General features: G+C 42.0%; 1 long non-coding RNA gene across 1 annotated transcript in view; it reads right to left on the bottom strand.

Annotated features, from left to right (window-relative positions):
* Positions 1 to 644: 644 nt before the first annotated feature.
* Positions 645 to 17401, bottom strand: part of LOC111097769 — a 30198-nt gene continuing 13441 nt past the window's right edge. The window contains exons 2-4 of the long non-coding RNA XR_005365236.1: positions 17061 to 17183; positions 3029 to 3131; positions 645 to 2929 (exon numbers count right to left, since the gene is read on the bottom strand). This is a non-coding gene — a long non-coding RNA (uncharacterized LOC111097769). The remainder of the gene's footprint in view (positions 2930 to 3028; positions 3132 to 17060; positions 17184 to 17401) is intronic.

Raw genomic sequence — 17401 nt, 5'->3', positions numbered from 1 at the left:
GGGTAAGGTAGGGGAAAACAAAGGGCAAAAAAAAAAAAAATAGACTTGGATTTTTTTTTTCAGAATGTCATTAAAAAATATCTATTTTAATTTCACGTGACTAAAATTATCTGCTTGCTTTGTATTAATTTTGCCTTGACTGAAATTAGTTGTCAGGCCTCTGTTTATAGCCTAATTACCTTTTCCCTGAAAAAAAAAGGAGGTAAAAGAAATAACAATAAATTCGTAATGCAAAAGCTACAAGTTTGTAGTATTAGTACAGATTAGGGATGGTTCCAGGAACAGGGTTTGAAAATGATTTAAATGAATCTGGAGAAGGCTTGTGTTTCTCAGACGACTGTTTTGCCTCTACTCTCCTCATTGTTCCGTGCCACGGTTATGACTCGTGGCCACAAACACTTGAGAGTGAGTGAGTAGTGCTCGGGGTGGCTAATTTAGTGTCATCTATTTTATTTGGCTCTCTTATCGAGCCAGCTAGATCATCGAGCGTTCACACTCAAGACCACGGTTGGCAAAATTTTCTGTCAAGGGCCAAATTGCAAATATTTTAGTCTTTATGGGCCATGTAGTCTCTAGCCCAGCTACTCAGCACTGCTGCTGTCGTGCAGAAACAGCCATGGACAATATGCGAACAAATGAGTATGACTGTGTTCCAATAAAATTTTATTTACAAAAACAGGCAGTGGGCCAGATTTGGCTCACAGGCCATCGTTTGCCAAGCCCTGCTCAGGACAATTCAACCAACGGAACACGAGAAGCAGCTAATGTACATGCAGCATGGCATAGAACGAGTGCTCAACAAATATATTTTAAACAAACAGGAGTATCAATTAAACACCAACAACAGGAAAGTATTCAATAGCAGAAATGTGGAGTTACCCCCAAGTCAGAATTCATGGGTTAAAAGAAAAAAAAAAAATCACTGCTTTGGTAACTTCTTGTAATTCATGAAAATAAGTAGCAGATGAATATGATGGGGACACGGAGAAAAGATAACCCAAAGCCCCCTGTTTACTGAAGCTTCGTGAAAGGCCAACTGTGTCCGGTTGGCCCAGAGTCCAGAGCCACATGCTCCGCTGCGCCCGGCTGGGGTCACCGGACGGCCCTCCGTCACCGAGCCAGGGGACATCGCAGGCGGTGTCAGCTGAGCCAGGGTGACGCAGAAGGTATTTTTTTTTTTTAAATATGCATCAACATGAACAGCTTTTTAAAAAGTCCCTTAACAGGGTGAGCTCTGGTTTTCCCACAGAGAAGCACCAGGTCTGGAAGGAAAGTTATGGGTCTCCGTCTCAGGCCACTTCTGGCCTTGCAGCCGGTTTCCTCATCTGTGTTACGAGCGTTGGACCAAATGGTCGGTGGTTCTCAAACTCGGACTCTGAGCTCCCGCGATTCCAATCTACTTCAACTATTTGCTTTCCAGTTAGAGGATCCCTGACTCATCCTACTATGCTTTTTACCTAAGGGTGGAGTATTGAACTGGCTTTGTTTTCTCCTCTACCGAGCAAGGTTCCAATCTCCCCTGCAACCTTCCACAAACCCCTCACGGCGGAGCGTCTCAGTCAAAATGTGAAGACAAGCCCATCTCCCCACAGACAGCCAGGGACCGAGAGAAGTCAGGACAGCAGGCAAAGGCCCCTCTCCAGGCCGAGCCTGCAGTCATCTTGGGCATCCTGAGCAGCCCTCAGCTGGAGGGCTTTCCCTGCTCAGTGCCTGGACCATTGCCAAGAAGATCTGTCCAGCTGTAAGCCTGATTTTATATAGTTATTTTCACTTATTTTTTATTTCGCAAGATGTAAACGAATCTGTTTAACTAGGAAATCACGTCCCTTGAAAGTGATTATAACCTAATTTGACATGCAGTATTTGTACACTTATTCTAGTGTTATGATGCATTCACCATGTTTACATAAATAGAGATTTCTGTATAATTACTACAAGATAATGTAAAGAGTTAATCACATGAAATCCCCCAAAATCTCATTTGGGTAAACTTTTTTTTTTTTTTTTTAATTTGAAAGTAAAATTTCCTTTGGAAACAAAGTGGGCCCATTTCCAAAATGTTCTATAACTCTTCTTCGAGAGCCTTATAAAAACATCTACTTTCTTCTTCCATTCTTGTTTGCTCATTAATTGATACCGTCAGATAATTTACTGTGTACCTAATATGTGCCGGATACCAACAAAGATACAATAGACATGTTTCCTGCCTTCAAGAGCTTTACATCTGAAGAAGTCTGGAAGCACTTCACGGAGAAAGGTGAAGCTCTGCCTTGATCTGTTCTGCTTAGCTTTGATGCTCTGCTGTGTTTTCTTGGTGCAAAACACATTGGAAGAAACATACAGGAATGACTTGCACAGAAAGAAATACCAAGAGGAGGGAGAGAGGCAAAATTAGCATGAAATTCTAGAGAAAGAGCTGCAAATATGTGAAGTGTACTCATTTTATATCTTATTAGTGAGGGAAGGTATTTCCCCCAAATTGAAATATTTACTAAAATTAAGAAGGAACAATTCTATAAGGAATGATCCAATAGTTCTATACCAACTTAAGAAAGACCTATTTGTCTATCTTCCTGAGGTTGAATAAATGCTTCTTTTTGCATTTCATTTGCTTCCATTCATTCTGTTCGTACCACCTTCTTAATTCCATCTTCGAGGCTTAAAAATGAGGCAAAAGGCCTGCCCAAGCACATCATGCTGTGTGGATAGTGTAAAGGGGGCTGGGAAAACATCTACAGGGGCATCAGTGCTGGAAAGGTCACGTGTACATTTCACAAACACCATCCTCTCTGGTCCCTTTCACTGGACGCCACACATTCAGGTGAATTCGGGGTGAGAGTGTCCCTTCATTTCCCCAGGAGAGCTATTTCACCATCATCATGTTCCAAGCCTTCTTTCACATCCTTGGGCTCTTCTCTTTATGGGTTTTCTAGAAGACAAATGATATTTAGACATAGTTATAAAGTAGGATCTTCGGTGAAACAGGACAATTCATTTTTTTATAGGATGAGATCCGCACAATTCTCACCAAAAGTTTCAGAATGAGAGATGGAGATTCAAGAACGGAATGTCCCAATACTTCAAGGAGATGTTCTTCAAATCAAGGGGTACACAGGTAAAAGTACCACTTTCTGTAGAATGGAAATAACAATTGCCATTGTTGTGGGGATTTAAATAACTTATCACAGAGGAGACTTAGAGCTTTGCCTGGCACATTATGAGGGGATAGTAAACATTTGCTAACTGTAGCGCAAGCGTCAGGGATCACACTGGCCTTGGATGGCACTCCTACACACTCACTGCTAGATTTTACATGTTCATTTTTGTTCAGCCTCTTCCCTACAGTCCGAGCCCTTGTGAAACATCATTAATGCCAATAGGAGCCTAAGGTAATGAAAAGTTATCTACCTAAGTGCATGTGTTCTCTCCACTTCCCCAAGTCCCCGCCGTATGTTTGTCTTCCATCAACGTGGCTAATTGTGAAGTGACTATGTTCACGACCACTTTTTTATTTGCATATTTGAGGTTCCTAGTGGAAACACTAGATCCTAACAATGACACTATCAATAATATGGGGAAACTTCTTGATAAAAAAAAAAAAAACTTCCTTTTTATTGTCTGCCTCTCATTTTGGCCTACTTTCCTTTCTATGTGACCCCTACTCACCCAAGCCAGACTACAGAAGATGAACACGCAGGAAGTACAAATTTTCCAAGTTTCACCTTCCCTCTCCTTCCACCAATGAGTGCCTATTAAATGCATCAGGTAAGTTTACTTATTTTTGGCACAAGTTCTTTGTTGGCGATAATCATCTTAGGAAAAGAAATGATTTCTCCTGCTGCATCTGTAGCATTTTCATAGTGTCACATCCAAGCTAACTTGATACAGTCTCGAGGGAATGACAGGAAGTTTCTGAGGAGAGTCTTCTCTGTAAGAGCACCACATGCCCCAATTTTGAGGCGAATGCCCCAGTTTTAACATGCTGTCTCCCCTGCGTTCCCAAGAGCAGATCTAATGTTCTCTTCCTCCAGGTCTCTGTTGATTGCCTGAACTGTGATAGTGCTGCTTGAAATGGCGAGGGAATGGGGGTAGAATTGGAGTTATCCAAATCAAAAACATGTTGGATGAGACTCACAATCCAATAATAGACACTCTATGAGGCCTCCCTGAGGGTTGTCGGGTTTTTAGCAGAATATTAGCTGGCTACTTAACACACTCTATTGTCTTCACTTAAAGGCTCTAAATCCGGAAGCTTTGTTTAGTTTTACTAAATAAGATACCTAGAAAATGGAATCCCTTTTACTCTCAACTAGTATGATGAGGGGAAAGCATTCCGCTGTCTCACTGCTCTTTCCACACTGCAAGCAAATGCACTAACCATGAATATCTGTGTCTGGTCTGCTTATTAAAGTGTTCATGGAATCATTTAATGCAGATACTCTTCCTTTCATGCTTTTCAAGGAAGGGACACGAGAAATAGGGTTTTTTTGTTTTTAATTTTCTCTAAGCGCTGAAATGCAACATTTTGGATTTGAGAAACCCAGAAAAGACAAAAAAGTATCAGCAGTGTCTTGCTAAATGTTATATTGGTTTCTAAAGGAGCTTAGGAGAGAGCTTTAGTCAAAACAGGATTAAAATTTCTCTGGCTCACCTTCTGCAAACATGACTTGCTTCTGTTGTGGCACACCCAAAGGGGAAAAATGTTAGATGTGAAATTTATAAAAAGTGACACAGACAGAAAAAAAAAAGCAATGCTTCTAATAAATAATATATTATTATAAGAGAAACAAAGTGATTGAGTAATGTCACGCTAATGACTTCTCTCCAACGGCTAGAACACCTGCTCCTCCAGCATTGTTTTTGTTCAGGTTTGTTTTCTTTGCTTGGATAGAACTACATCCTGTAAGAATAGTCTACGTGAAGTCATTTACCAAGGTGACTAAACTACCTTTTGTTAGGATGTCAAACTGTCCCAAATTGGGAGACCAAATAAGAATCTGGATGTTGGAGCGAGCACATACTGTGGAACACTGATGGTTATTCTCATCCTAACCGTATGCACTGCTCACGTGGACTTCACACTGCCTTTGAGAAATATCACCAAGGCCCAGGGACCATTTTACACATTGCCTTTCTAAATTTTACACCCAAACTGGAGTGAGTCAACATGTGCAAAGGACTGTGAGGTAGCACTTGTCTCTCCTCAGATCTCAATGATTGTTACAAAGGTGAAGGCTCCAGTCATTCCTCTCCAGCTCCAAATTGTTATTTGATCTATGGCAAATGTCATCAGTTACTGGGGCCCTATTTATTTCTATTGCATGGGGGGAAAATCCACCTTATTTTTCAGAGGGATCAAATATAGGCAAGAGGCATACATGGGGTTGGAAATTTACAAGTGCCCTGTGATCAATATTAGTAACAGGCTTTGGTATTATTTGGTTAGAAAAACCATTATTAATCAGTATCTAAGAACAGGCTTGGATGTTGCAAACACATTTCTTATACAAGATTCCTGATTTATCCACTTGTTATCTAATCTATAGGCCACAAAATATATAGTCACCTCGATGCCATACATCCTCAAAGCACTGACATCTGTGATTCTAGAAAAGGCCCTTTCACGTAGTTTTCTATTATAATAGCTGAACTTGTCCCTTAATGGGATTCAAGGGGTTTCTAGAGAAGAGGGAAAAATAGCAATCATTCCCATTTTCCTATGTCCTCAAAGCTAAGATTTAGCAATGATTTCACATCTTCCCTAAAGTAATAGGCTCTGAATTGTGGGTCATGGGAACCAATTGTAATAATCATGCAATGACATCCCTGAACCTCAGTTCCTTTATAAAGACTATTTAGCATGGGTTGGCCTATATTTACCATGCAAAAATTAGACACTTCCCTGAACCAGGAGAAAGCAGAATACAGATATTGGTAGCTATGGGACAGTATTAAAAGGGGCCATTCCAATCTTCCATGTTTTCCCACCATGAATGCCACTGCTTTGGAGTCACAAGGCACAGAGTTTACATATAGACTAACTGCAGCAATATCTTCTGAAACTTATTTCTGATACACCTTGATAGGTGAGTCAAATGCCCATTTCGAGGCAAGACCCCAACTGTGTGTTTGTTTGGATCCTATAGTTTGAGTTAAGAGAAAGGTCACAAAACAAGCATGATGACATTTGCCAATGAATTGACCAGTTTGTGGATGCTTTGTGTACTGTAGAATGCCTACCCACCTTATTCTGAATCTGGGGACTGAATTTGAAATGTCTGCAAATGGGAAATCACCATCTGATGTGTTATACCACAAATCATTATCTCACATTTGATCAGGTCATGCAGGGTATTGTTCATAATAAATTATATATTTGTGTGGTTTAACTGGATAAACTAACCCTTGTAAAGATTTTAGATGAGGATCTAGTGCATAGTAAGCTCTCAATTAAATTAGACTCTAAGTAAGTGTCATGAAACCATATACCCTATAGAGGAATGACCATAAAAGTTATCATGTCCAGCCTCTTGCCTCTACATAACTAATGATTTAAATTTAATTATTGCCTCCAACCCTTCATTCTCTTACATATTTATATATTTACATAATTGCCTTAGCTTCATGATGCTCAGAGTATATTTCCCTCCCCATCTACTGAAACTGAGCTCGGTCATATGACTTGATTTAGTCAATGGGGTATCACAGGAGATATTTGAGAGCAGATTTTATTTTATTTTTTTAATATTTTTTAAAATTTTTATTTATTTATTCATGAGAGACACCAGAGAGAGAGGCAGAGACACAGGTAAAGGGAGAAGCAGGCTCCATGCAGGGAGCCCAATGAGGGACTAGATCCTGGGGCCAAAGGCAGGTGCCAAACCACTGAGCCACCTAGGGATCCCCTGAGAGTAGATTTTAAATATGCTTGTATGCTTGGACTTATCTTGCATTTCTTTCATTGCCATGAGAAGAACATTCCCCACAGTCCTCATCCCTTCAGTTTAAGCTCCAGAATAAAGAAACTTTCTCAGTCACCCCATAACCTAAAGTTGAGCCGCCTAGCTGACCCACTGAAGCGTGGATCAAAATAACTTGTATGCTACTGAGTTAGAGTACGATTTTGTGTACATCATTGTGGTGGCAATGACCTACTGATACATAAGTATAAGTTATTACTTCCCATTAATGTGTGAGGTATCCCAAACCCTAGAAGGTAAGTATATTAATTGGCCAGGGATACCATAACAAAGTACCGCAGACTGGGAGGCTGAAAAAAAATTATTTTCTCATAATTCTGGAGACTAGAAGTCCAATATCATATTGTTGGAGGAGTTGGCCCCTTCTGAGCCATGATGAAAGGGTCTGTTCCAGGCCTTTCTCCTTAGCTTACAGATGGCCAACTTCTCCCAGTGTCATCTTCCCTCTATGAGTATGCCTGTGTCCTAACTTCTTTTAAGGACACAAGTCATATTAGATTAGGGTCCAACCCAGTGATCTCATTTTAACTTTGCCTATTTAATGGCCGTATCTCCAAATACAATTACATACTGGTGGTTAGGACTTCAATAATGAATTTTGGCAGGATACAATTCAGCCCCTGATAGTAAGAGATATGTAAGTCATCCAGCCAATACATGGGAACAAAACTCATTTTGTCTACTTCCCCTTAATTCTAGTCTTGGGTTAGTGATTATTGCATGGCTATATGAATCACACTTTTCCACAAATTAACACTGTTGTAGTTTAACCACCTAATACCACACGCTTGGAAGCTTAGACCTTATACATGAGTGTGGAGGAGCATACATCAGTGAGCAGAGCCTGGATATAATAACACTCTTACGACATCACTTACTTTTTATGGACTGTGGAGCACTGAGCTCTGACACCCAAGAATTGTTCTGGACCTACTACTTTTTTAAAAAGTGAAACAGCAAAAAATATGACATTAAAGTAAGTTGTCTAGGGATCCCTGGGTGGCACAGCGGTTTGGCGCCTGCCTTTGGCCCAGGGCGCGATCCTGGAGACCCGGGATTGAATCCCACGTCGGGCTCCCGGTGCATGGAGCCTGCTTCTCCCTCTGCCTGTGTCTCTGCCTCTCTCTCTCTCGCGCTCTGTGACTATCATAAATAAATTTTAAAAAAATAAAAAATAAATAAATAAAGTAAGTTGTCTAAACTGCAAATAAATTCATGTAGCAGTTGTTTAGCATATAACTGGACACATGCATATGAGAATGTTCATCAAACCCACCTATGGTGGGAACCTCCTGGCATGAAGAGAAAACCTTCAAATGTGTTCTGTAAATGCATTCAGATATATCAGTGGTGTATTGTGGCTGACTTGGGATGCAAAACTTAGAAAAGTTGCCACTTGTGCAACTCATTTTAGGCAAAGCACTACTTAGCAAGTTGATCAGCGGTCCTGGGCTTTTCAGTAAATTGTACTTCATTTCAAGGCTGTGGATAAATAACGTCAGTGAAGGGTCCTAAGTCCATGCACATCATTTGGAAAGAAAAATCTCCAAAAACTTTTGAGTGTCCATTTTGTGCCGAGCCCTGGGCTGTCTAAAGTGCCTGCCCTCAAGGCTTGTGGACAGGTCAGACACCTACCGGAGTGATTAGGAGACAATGTGCTGCTTCACAGAGGTACAGACAGACGAGCACTAGGGGCGCATTGGCAGGACCACCATTTGGGGAGACTGAGGAAAGCTTAAATGAGAGCATAACCTTCGACCAGGCTTTAAAACAAATGAGATCAAAAAATAAAAATAAAAAATAAAACAATGAGATCACAGGTGGAAAAGTAGGGCAAGTCACGGACATTTAAAACCGTGTGGCATATTCAGCAACCAGCAAGTGGTGATGTGGCTGTGTGAGGGGCATGAGAGAGAGAAATGGAAGTTAAGATTTGAAAGTAGGCTAGGGACACCCGGTGAAGGGCCTCGTATACACATCGAAAAGTCCAGATACTGTCTTTTGGACCATGAAGGCCAGTATTTATTTTTTAATTTATTTTTGCTTGCTCTATTGAGATGTAATTGAACTATAACTTTGTATAAGTTGAAGTTTTACAACATGCTGATTTGATATATTTACAAACTGCAAACTAATTACCACCATAGTATTAGTTTCCCCCTCTATCATGCCCCATAATTACCATTTTCTTTTTGTGGTGAGAACATTTAAGATCTACTCTCTTTATAGCATTCAAGGATATGATATAGTATTACTAACTAAAATCACCGTGCTGCACATTAGATCCCCAAATTTAACCTTGTAATTAGAAGTTTACAACCTATGACCAGTATCTCCCCATTTTCCCCAACCCTGGGTTAACTACCACTCTATTCTGGTTTTCCAAGTTTGGCTCTTTCATATTCCACATGTAAGCGGTATCATATGGTGGTTGTCTTTGACTTCTTTCCCTCAACATAATGCTCTTCCGGCCCATCCAGGTTGTTGCAAACAGAATTCTCCTCTTACCTGTGGCTGAATAATATCCCACTGCATCTCTATACCACATCTTCTGGAGTACTTGATCCGGCTTCATCAGTCTAAAGTTAACACTTCTAGCAGTAATGTGGCAAAAGACCCAGAGGGACAAGCTGGAACTATTTTGAGCTCAGAAAACTATGACAAAGAGCTGGACTAGAGCAATGTCAGCAGAGAGAGTGGAAGGCAAAGTTGAGAGAGTTACAGGATGCAGAATGAACAACAGGTGGTGAGGAGTTAGATGCAGGATCTGAGAGAGAGAGAGAGAGAGAGAGAGAGGTTTTCCTTCCTTACTTTGAATTCATGTAGCTTAGCTGGTAGCTCAGCACAGGGTTTTGCTGAGACCGTCATGTGTTTTATCCCATACTAAAAAAAAAAAAAAAAAAAAAGCAAATAAATCCGTGGCTATAATGATGACCTAAAATGGTGTAGAAATGCACCGCTCACTCTTGCCATCGAAAAACCCACACCTGTTTATTCAATCTCTGATTGAATAACCTGTTTACATTGACAAGTTGGATAAAAGTAAACCTGCAAAGATGACTGCTAGAACTTCACCGGTGACGTCAGCAGCTTCTTGCTGATTAGATAATAGTTCTAAACGTTTTCTTAACTTTTTATGCTGTTCACAACATAACAGCTACAAACCCAGCATACCTTTCATCTGTATTATTGACATTTTCCCCACCGTTTTCATAAGTTTTCAGCCCAACAATTTACCAAGCCCTGCTCTGTAGCACGTGCTCATTGTCAAGGCACAAATACTCCCACCATGGCTGAGTTCAGGCTCCCCCCATGATGCCACTGAACACAGAGTGGGAAAGAGAAGCACACGATCGCACCATCCTGTAGTATTTTAGCACAGGAGTAAAATTGACCTAAACACCTCAAGAATGCAGATGAATGTGGTAAGATAATTGGGAAGGGGTAAGTGTGGAATATACAGTACCTGCGTTTGTACCATAATTTCTCTAAGTTTTCCTTATTTAATGTTTAGTAGTGATCCTACCTAATAAACAATTCAGAATTCCTAAAGAGTTAGCCATCGATAATTCTCGCAATCTCAGCATATCCCTACTCCTAAGAAGGACACATTGAGGGTGAGCAGAGAGCTCTGAGCCAGGCCTTCAGGGACCCAGGCTGAAAAGGCTCCACCATCTGGCAGCTGTGGCGTCTAGAAGAGATTGCCTCCAAAATTACCACAGAAAGAGTTGGGATGGTCACATGAATTGGACAGAAAAGGACATATTTTCTCAAAATTCATTTCCTCGAACTTGGTTAAAAGATTGCAATTAATGACGAGGGATGCTAGTAAATAATTTCTTTCTCACGCTCAGAAATTGGAAACACCATGTTAGTCTACACCATTGTCTCTGCTATGGTCATAATACCACAAGACGAAAGATCTTCTTGCAGGGAACCCAAAATCTTCCTGTCTGGGGGTGCCTGGGTTGGATATCTGACTCTTGATTTTGATTTTGGCTCAGGTCATGATCTCAGGACTGTGGGATCAAGCCCCACATTGGACCCCGTGCTCAGTGGGGTCTGTTTAGGATTCTCTCTCTCCCTCAGCCCCTCGGTCTCTCTCTTTCTGAAAATAAGTAAGGAAATAAATAAACAAATAAATAAAATCTTTTTAAAAAAATCTTTCTGTCCAAACCTGTTCTTTTTGTAGTCTTTCTCATCAGTAAATAGGATCACATACAACCAGTCTTCCATGTCTGAAATTGGGGACATCTCTTCTCCTAACACTTCAAATCCAATAACCTGACAACTCTAACCCCAAAACATACCTGATTTCTTCCATTCCTTTCCATCTTCACTTGGAGGACTCTGCTCCAAAGCCACGTCATCTCCCCCCAGGACTACCTGAAGAGCCCCCAACTCCCCCTACTCTTTTCTTTTCCATCCTTCCTCACTTCAATCCATTTTCCACAGACCGGCCAAAATAATGTTTTTAAGTGTTAATCAGATTATGCCATTCCACTGCTTAAGTTTATTTCCTATTAAGCTTAAAATAAAACCCAAATTTCTTAACTTGCCCGATATAGCCATGTAGACTTTGATCCTGTCTCTTTCTCCAACCACATCTTATTCCATTTTTCCTTTTTGAAGCACTTCTGTCACAAGTATTTTTGAGCTCCGTGAACATATCGAGTCTTTGCCTATGCCATCCTCTCTGCCTACACTGCTCTCATCACCATCTTTGAGTTCTCAACTCAAACGCGTCTTCCTCTGAAAGATCTTCTTTGATTGCCTAAATTAAGTCCTCCCTAGTGCTTTCTCATAGAACCCATAGTGCTGACCACAATTTAAGTTTTTAGTTATATTCCAGTGAGTTAACATGCAGTGTTATATTAGCTTCAGGTGTACAATATAGTGATGCAACACTTCCATACATCACCCGGTGCTCATCACAGGTGTACTACTTAATCCCCATCACCTTTTCAACCCATCCCCCTGCACACCTCCCTTCTGGTAACCCTCAGTTTGTTCTCTAAAAAAATATGGAATGCTTCATGAATTTACCTGTCTTTGACAAAGTTAAAAAAAAAAAAAAAGAATTTACCTGTCATCCTTGCTTATCTCTGTAGCATTCCAATTTTAGTATATGTGCTGCCAGAGTGAGCAGAACGCTGACCACAATTTAAACTGTGAGTCTGTGTGTGCACGTCTTCAATGTCCATCGCCCCTACTGGAATGGCAGTTCATGAAAGCATATGTTTCATTTGTTAGCTATGCTATCCCCAGTCCCTATATACTGCCTGGCACGTAATAAGTCCTCTGGGAGACCAGGAGGAAAGAAGAGAAAGAAAGTAACAAAGAAAGAAAGAGAAGAACAGAGAGAAAAGGAAAGAAAGGAGAAAAGAAGGATAAGAGAAAGGTAGTCAAGCTAGCAAATTTTTACTTATTATTTATTTCTTTTTTTACTGATAAGATGAGTGACCTTTAGTCACATAACCCTCTATGTCATTTTTCCTGCCTATTAATGTTTCAGCTGCATCACAGACGGGGTGCCCTCAAGAATAGAGACAATTGGGCAGCCCCGGTGGCTCAGCGGTTTAGTGCTGCCTTCAGCCCAGGGTGTGATCCTGGAGACCTGGGATCGAGTCCCACGTCGGACTCCCTGCAAGGAGCCTGCCTCTGCCTGTGTCTCTGCCTCTCTCTCTGTGTCTCTCATGAATAAATAAACAAAATCTTTAAAAAAAAAAAGAATAGAGACAATTGCCTGCATTTGTGGGGGTAGGGGGGGAGTTGGAATAGAAGGAAGGAAGATCTAGAAACAGATCGGTCCTACTGTGGGGTTGGGTCTCTGAGGGTGGGGAGAAGGCTGGGGGACAGAACCTCAGATACCTTTGTTTTCCAAAAGCAAGGAAGACCCAGCCAGGGATATAGCAACTCTGGTAGGAAGATGGCACTGGGTGTTCCTTCCAGGCCAATGTTCCTTCCCCGCCCCCAGCAGGGCACAAGTGCCATGATTCTGTAGTGGAGGAGAAGAGACAGAAGCGGCCCTGGGAGGCCCTGAATGCAGCTTGCCTCAGGGTGATCTGTATGGTTTGCTGCCTGTGGCAGTCCTGACACATGCCCAGCGGACAGATGGCAACCGAGGGCAGATGCCCCACGCTGCCGCCAGCCATCTCCATCACCTTGGTACCATTGAGGGCCCTGGGAATGAGAGACGACCTCAGGGATTCGATGGGAGGAAGTTGCAGTGTCTGAGTTGACATGACTTGCATCCTGCAAAACACGGCCTTGACATAGAAACAGGAGAATTCCCATAAAAATGGTTGCATTCACTTGCACACCTAAATCTGTGAGTTGAACTCCAACCTGCCACATAATAATTCGGATTAATTTCCTTTGTCTTCCACCTCATTGACCAGGTGCTGTTTGTTCCTCTCATCCCTCACTCTTGTCTGATTCCCTGTCTCCATCTATCTTCTCCCCATTTCTTCCTTTAATTCTTCTCTTCCTCCCGTATCCACCTCCAGACATTTCCTTTTGCACCCCACACTGCCTTCTAGCCCACGGAATCCAGAGCAAGAGAAGCTGAGCCCTGAAATGGAGGCTCTGTTTGGGTGTCTGCTTTTGCCACGGGCCCTCCACGTTCTGCTACCTCAGTTAGGTTTTCTGCTGCTGGAACTTGTCTCACCTGCTTCCCCGGTGATTTTCTGTGGCCTCCCTTTTTCTTTCTGCATTGGTCCTGAGGACTCTGCTGTGATTTCACTAATAAAAACATTTCCATTAATCAAAAGCCTTTAAAAAGAAAACGGAAAAGGAAAAGAAAGAGAAAAAGAAAAAAAAAAAAGAAAAAAGAAAAATCTCTCTGCCTGTGAGATAATGGCCAAAATCCTTTACCTGAGTTTCCATACCTCTCCCAAATGGAAGGCTCCACACTCGCTGCTTCCACTAGTCTCTTATGGGAACCCTTTTCTCCAGACAGACACAGACCTTTACTAAATTCATACACCTCTTAATCTAATGCAACTCATTGCTTTTGTACATACTGTTCCCTAACCTAAGTGACCTCTCTCATCCTCTCCACCTGTGCTAATATTATCACATGTCAAGGGACAGCCAGAGGCCTGCTAAAACCCTTCTGGTCCATGCTAGCCACATAACCAGTCCCCCATACTCCCCACCCTTATAGCCTTTATCCTTCTCTTGGAGCCTTATCATCACTGTCATGTAAAGTTATTTATCTTTAATAAAGGTAAATCACGCCTGAATGAGAGTATTAGCTCTTTGCCATAATAATAAAAAGGACTTACATTTTATTATTATTAATTATTATTATTATTATTATTATTATTACTTTTGTCAACAGTGTTACATAGGTAGCAGGTTCTTCCTTAAAGATGCATTGAATAACACTTATTGAATGAATCAATGGCATCGACTTAATATATGTCTACTAATTGAATAATGAGACTTGGTAAGAACAAAGTGAGTATATACTGAGTAAGTGAATGCCTGCAACGAAGCCAACAGACTGCCCAGATGTTCTCACCCACGGGGAGAGTTCCGCAGCTCCAAGTCACAGTTGGATGATATTTACAAGGCTTAATACCATCTTTACTGACTTATCTCGAGTTTTCACTGATATCAGAAATAAATGTTTTTGTCATGGAGCCTAATTTAAAATTCTTGGCATATATGAGTGTTTTATTCATAATGTGACTATTTATAATCATTTGTTTTGTTTTAATATTATTTATCTCAGGGTGACTAATATAGAGACAATTATATATATTTTTTGATGGCCCAGTAAAGCCAAATATATTTTAGAAGCAAATCTGGGCCAGAGGGCATTATTTTAGAGATGAGGACACGGGGGGACAGAGAGGTTAAATAATATGTCCCCAAGACACGCAGCTAACTGGTGAGAATCTGGAATCCAGATCCTCTGAGTCCCCATGTCGTATTGTTTCCTACCTCCTGGTGCCTCTGTTAGTGAAAGGAGGAAAGGACAGTCTGCAATGTGGACTTCCCCCAGCCCTCCTCTCCCCAGCCCAATTTTTAAACACTAAAAAGACGACAATACGACCTCTACTCTGCTGTAGAGTAGGGTGGAGGCAGGGGGAGCCGAATCTCCAGCACCCTGAGCAAATCCCTGTGGCAATTCCACTCAACTCAGGCAGCACTGAAATGGGTACGCACATGTGACCCAGGACCGGACAAATGTGTGATACTCAAATGAGCTGAAGCCAGTGCCGAGACTTCGACCACGAAGCGCCAGCATGGCCAAGTGTAAGTGAACCACCTCCACCCCACATGTGTTTGGCATTTAGGATCGTCAGGGGTTTCTGCCTACTCCATCCAATCCCCCTTGGCTCATCGGACTTCAAACCCCTCTCAGCTCTGTGTTAAGAGGAGGTCTCGTGTACTGGTCCTCCAATGGCCCTTACATACCTATTAACGGTGGCCTGCTGGTCGCCAAGACATAATCCACTAGCACAGGTAGGTGACACAGAAAACAAACAAACGACAAAAGAAACCACTTTGCTAATTAGCCAAGAGATTGAATTCCAGGGATAATCCTGCTGTTGTCTAACTGTGGATTTGAAATTAGGCTTTCAGGGATGCCTGCATGGCTCAGCGGTTGAGCGTCTGCCTTTGGCTCAGGGCGTGATCCCAGAGTCCGGGATCGAGTCCCATGTCGGGCTCCCTGCATGGAGCCTGCTTCTCCCTCTGCCTGTGTCTCTGCCTCTCTCTCTCTCTCTCTCTCTCTCTCTCTCTCTCTCTCTCTGTGTCTTTCATGAATAAATAAATATTAAAAAAAAAGAAATTAGGCATTCAGTCTATGCATTTGTATCAAAAGGGTGCTGGAGTAGAAAAATGCTTCTCATACAGTGTTCAGATAGTTTCATAAAGGAACAGTAGGGTCTCCTAGAAGGGCCTCTGTGGCTTTATCAGCTGAGTTACCACATTGGGTATCCACACTTCCCAACCTGACTTCAACCAGAGCTGTTCCATCTTAATCAGTATCCTGCATAATGCTTAAACGGAAAACATAAATTCTGCTTTAAAAACAACCGTCATAAAAACAAACAAAATTACTTTGCAAATCCACTGGAGTAGCTAATCTCTAAGGTGCCTACCAGGTCCTTTAATTTATGAGACATCTGGGGACAGGCTGAGCCTATGGTGCTTTTCGAATCATCCCAAGTAGGTCTGATCCAGCCTGGGTTCAGTCTGTGTTTTTAAAGGAGCCCACCATAGAGATTCTTCAAGAAGCACCCCTTCCCCTTGAAGATACTCTGGGCCATTAGAAATCCAGGATTCTAGATCAAATCAGCTCATGGATGAAGTAAATTCCTTACAGTTTTCCCTAGCGTTTAGACCCACTGTGAAGAAGCTCTGATCTGATTTAACACATTTAATTGAATTCATTTCATTGAACATCAATTAAATGTTATGCATTAGCTTGGTACTATTATGCTTTGGGGCTGGTATTTGTCATTTTGTTTTTGTTGTTGTTTATTTTTGTTATTTCTTGTTTGTGTTCCCATACTTAACATAGAAATTACAACTCCTACCCCTCCATAGAGTAAGGAAACATAGGGACTGGTGTTCATTTTTCCTTCACATATTTCCATTGGATTCTTCCAACCTCTGCCTAACGCCAACTGAGTGTCCATTACCAAATCAGGTGCAGGGTTAAATTGAAGAAAAGTTTAAAGGCCATGGTCCCTGTCTTCAAGGATTTAGAGTATATCTGAGAGAGAAAGCACTCCCACAGGTAACACCAGCAGGTGACAAAGGACCAGTGCTAGGCCAGCTACAATCACCTACCAGAGGTAAACAAGATTTGCTTGACAGAATGGCAAGGGTGAGATTGGGGCAAGCTAGAGTTTTCAGAGGACTGATCTGTTTACTGAAGGGCTAAAAGGGTTTGGACACAGAGAATGACCCTCATGGGAATGGGGGAAAGTGGAAGAGAAGCCCCAAGGAGCACTGAAGGAGGCTGGCCACTCTGGAGCAAAAGCTGGCTGTTTCGAGAGCCCAGACAACCCAGGCTCTCTGCCACCGCTCCAGTGGAGGTGGCCCATCGTGACTTACCTGCTCAGGTTCTCAACTCATCAGCTTCTCCATGGAAATCAGCTCCTGGACTCCCTATTGATCTCAAAGATGTATCTCCATTTAAATGCGTTTAATGCTGGCCACGTGCTTAGGGCTCACTACCTGTGAGAGAGGCAGGCGTTATTATCACCATAATCATCGTTTACCACCTGCCTGCCCCACTTGAACCCATTACTCACGCCATCCCTCTCCCGGGAGGGGCCTTTCGCCATCTCCTGGGGTCCTATACGTGCCTGCTCTTTGGGGGATGCGTGTACTAAATGCTAAATTTTAAAGTGGCCACTTCCAAATGGTTAGGGGAACTCGAAAGGGGAAATGGT

The sequence above is a fragment of the Canis lupus genome, chromosome 10, assembly GCF_011100685.1.
Source record: "Canis lupus familiaris isolate Mischka breed German Shepherd chromosome 10, alternate assembly UU_Cfam_GSD_1.0, whole genome shotgun sequence".
Taxonomy (NCBI): Eukaryota; Metazoa; Chordata; class Mammalia; order Carnivora; family Canidae; genus Canis; species Canis lupus.
Note: the sequence above shows the minus strand (reverse complement) of the source record. Positions and strands in the feature narration are given on the sequence as shown.